The sequence below is a fragment of the Staurois parvus genome, unplaced genomic scaffold, assembly GCF_062004578.1.
Source record: "Staurois parvus isolate SC_StPar_1 unplaced genomic scaffold, SC_StPar_1.0 ptg000534l, whole genome shotgun sequence".
NCBI lineage: Eukaryota > Metazoa > Chordata > Amphibia > Anura > Ranidae > Staurois > Staurois parvus.
The window spans coordinates 332,312-336,321 of NW_028318330.1; positions in this window are offsets into that span (position 1 = coordinate 332,312).

Below are 4,010 nucleotides of genomic sequence, written 5' to 3' on the forward strand. Positions count from 1 at the left end.
TCAGGAGTATGTGATTTACATCCCAGAGTACAGAGTGTAGTGGTCAGGAGTATGTGATTTACATCCCAGAGTACAGAGTGCAGTGGTCAGGAGTATGTGATTTCAATCCCAGAGTACAGAATGTAGTGGTCAGGAGTATATGATATACATACCTGTGTACAGAGTGCAGTAGTCAGGAAGATGTCATATAAAGCCTTGTGTATAGAGTGTAGTGGTCAGGATTATATCTTAGGCCTGTGTATAAAGTGCAGTGGTCAGGAACATGTCATATACAGCCCTGTGTATAGAGTGCAGTGGTCAGGAACATGTCATATACAGCCCTGTGTATAGAGTGCAGTGGTCAAGAACATGTCATATACAGCCCTGTGTATAGAGTGCAGTGGTCAGGAACATGTCATATACAGCCCTGTGTATAGAGTGCAGTGGTCAGGAGTATGTCATTTACAGTCCTGTGTATAGAGTAGTGGTCAGGAGTATGTCATATACAGCCCTGTGTATAGAGTGCAGTGGTCAGAAGTATGTCATATACAGCCCTGTGTATTGAGTGCAGTGGTCAGGAGTATATCATATACAGCCCTGTGTATTGAGTGCAGTGGCCAGGATTATATCAGGCCTGTGCATAGAGTGCAGTGGTCAGAAACATGTCATATACAGCCCTGTGTATTGAGTGCAGTGGTCAGGAACATGTCATATACAGCCCTGTGTATAGAGTGCAGTGGTCAGGAACATGTCATATACAGCCCTGTGTATTGAGTGCAGTGGTCAGGAACATGTCATATACAGCCCTGTGTATAGAGTGCAGTGGTCAGGAACATGTCATATACAGCCCTGTGTATTGAGTGCAGTGGTCAGGAACATGTCATATACAGCCCTGTGTATTGAGTGCAGTGGTCAGGAACATGTCACACACAGCCCTGTATATAGAATGTAGTGGTCAGGATTATATCTTAGGCCTGTGTATAGAGTGCAGTGGTCAGGAACATGTCATACACAGCCCTGTGTATAGAGTGCAGTGGTCAGGAACATGTCACATACAGCCCTGTGTATAGAGTGCAGTGGTCAGGAACATGTCACATACAGCCCTGTGTAGACAGGTACACATAAAATTATCGCATCTTAAGAATGCCTCCCTATTTAATCCTCCACCGCACTCCCACATTTCTATTTTTAAGAACATGGTCCTAAAGGATTTACAGAAATTAAAAATTAATAAATGGGACTACAACGGCCCAAAAGAAATTGTGAAACTGAAGGATGATTTACTAAAAGAGAAAGAGCTTGTTATGCGCCCAGCTGATAAAGGGGGCGGAGTGGTTGTCCTAGACAAAAAAGATTACATAACACAAGTATGTGATATATTGGATGATAGAAACACACATCAAGTATTACAGAATAACCCTCTGATGTTGTATAAAAAGTCTCTTAAGTGCATTCTGAAAAGAGGTTATGAAGCAGGGATATTAAACACAAAAGAGAAGGACTACCTGTGCCCTATTGCTCCCAGATTACCTGTCTTCTATTGCTTACCAAAAGTCCATAAAAATCTGATTAAACGGCCAGGAAGACCAATAGTAAGCGGTATAGGATCACTAACGTCACGCATTGGGGAGTATATAGATTTCTTTTTACAACCGCTGGTTAATAATACTCCTGCATTTTTAAAGGATACCAAACAGGTTTTATTGGACCTGAAAACTATGAAGTTACAACATCCCACGTATTTAGTGACGGCGGACGTAGCGTCACTATACAGCAACATAAAACACACTGATGGTTTGATGGCAGTGGATCCTTACTTAAATGAATCGGAGGATATTTCAATGTTACAAAAAAACTTGATTCTAGAACTCCTTGATTTTGCAATGACACATAACTATTTTTGGTTTGGCGACAAATATTACTTACAAACCACAGGGGTTGATATGGGGGCAAAATTTGCCCCCAGCCTAGCCAATCTCTTCATGGCTAACTGGGAGGAGGAGATTATTTATTCTAGGGACTGGCCAGACCTCATTTTTTATAAACGCTATATAGACAATATTTTACTCCTGTGGAAAGGGGACGAATTCACGTTAACTAACTTTTTTAACACTTTAAATTATAATAATCATAATATCAAACTGACGTATGAATACAGTTACTACGAAATAAACTTTTTAGATTTAACACTTTTTAGAGAAGGGACAAGTATTTTAACCAAAAGTTTTTTTAAAACCACAGATAGAAACAGTTTCATCCCAAAAACTAGTTGCCATCATCCCAGATGGCTAAATGGGATCCCCAAGAGTCAGTTCTTACGCATTCGCAGAAATTGCGATAAATTAGAAGATTACACTTCCCAAGTTAATACTCTCAAAGCACAATTTGCTGAGAAAGGGTACAATACTGAAGTTTTGGACAAGGAGATCATAGAAGTTGGTAACTTGGACAGAGAGAATCTCCTTGGTCCTAAAGTTCAACGGAACAATGAAAGATTCTGTCCCTTCATTACGAACTATTCGTTGCAACATAGAAGTGTATCTAGAATTAGTAAGAAAAACTGTCCCATTCTCAGGAACGATCCTATACTTGGTGAATCATTACCCAGTCATCCTGAAATCACATTTAAAAAAGCCCCACCGTTGAGGAATATTCTGGCACCAAATATTGTCAAGCCACCCAAAAACCTCTCCTTTAACTTGAACCATAAAGGATTCTACCCCTGCAATAGGTGCATGTTATGCACCTACAATGGAATACATAAAAAACCAATTAAGAGTTTCCACTCCAGTATCACTGGTAAAACATATGACATTCAAGGAACAATAACATGTTACAGCACTCATGTGGTATATCTACTGGAATGCGAATGTGGGAAACGATACATTGGTAGAACTACAAGAAAGTTGCGGGACAGACTCAGGGAACATCTTTCAAATATAAAAAAGGGGTTCAAAGACCACTCAGTATCAATGCACTTTAACCCCTTCACGCCTAAGGGTAAAACAAATCTAAATGCCTAAGCACAATTCTGCAACGTTGACGTGTTAGTAAAACCGTACATATCGTCACAACTACTTTGTACATCCAGGTGGATTATACCTTGTTTTTTTCAGGACAAATTGGGCTTTCATTTGGTGGTAAATGGTCATGGATAGCTCCTAATTTTTTTTTTATTATTAAAGGAAAACTGGGCCAAAATAGTAAAAAAAAAACATTTTTTTAAATTTAACTGTGTGTTTCTTGTTACGACCATAACCTACCACCAAAGAACAACCCAAAATACATTCTCCAGTTCTTGTTGATCACAGCAATACCATATATGTGTATGTTATTTGTTGTTTGTACCCGTAGTACAGTCCAGAAACAATAGTGTGCATTTTGTTTGTCTTTTTTTTTTCTTTTTTTTTTACATAAAACACACTGTCACTGCCATTAACATTAACACTAACTGACACTGATACCAATTTTTTTTTTAAATCCTGACCCTGACCTTTGCCCTTGACCCTGACCTTGACCCAAACACTAACCCTGGTACTGAACTAGATCAAACCTTGATCTAGGTATTTTTCTTTATTTTTTATTTTATTTTTTAATATTTATCTTTTTTTCTTTTTTTTTTACAAACTTTTTTTTATCTCCCTATGTCAGGAGTTCGAGAGATACAATGTATCTCTCTTCTCCATTCATAGAGAGAGAGAAAACAAGGGGGCCGGGCTGCACAGTGATTGATCACTGTGATAGCCAATCAGAGGCTATCACAGCGATCATGTGACCCGGAATCGGGAGTCCCGGGTCCTGATCGTTAGAACGGGACCCGGGGCTCTCAGTGACACCGCGGTATTGGTGCTGGGAGCGCACCGAGCGGCGCGCTCCCAGCACAAAGACAGGTACGCAAATATGCGGCCCCACGGAAAAAAGCCCACATCCGTGAGGCCGCATATTTGTGTTACGTCGGCGTCAAGGGGTTAAGGAAGCCCATGGTAAAAATCCGCACGGTTTGAAATTTATGGGAATTGATATTGTAAATA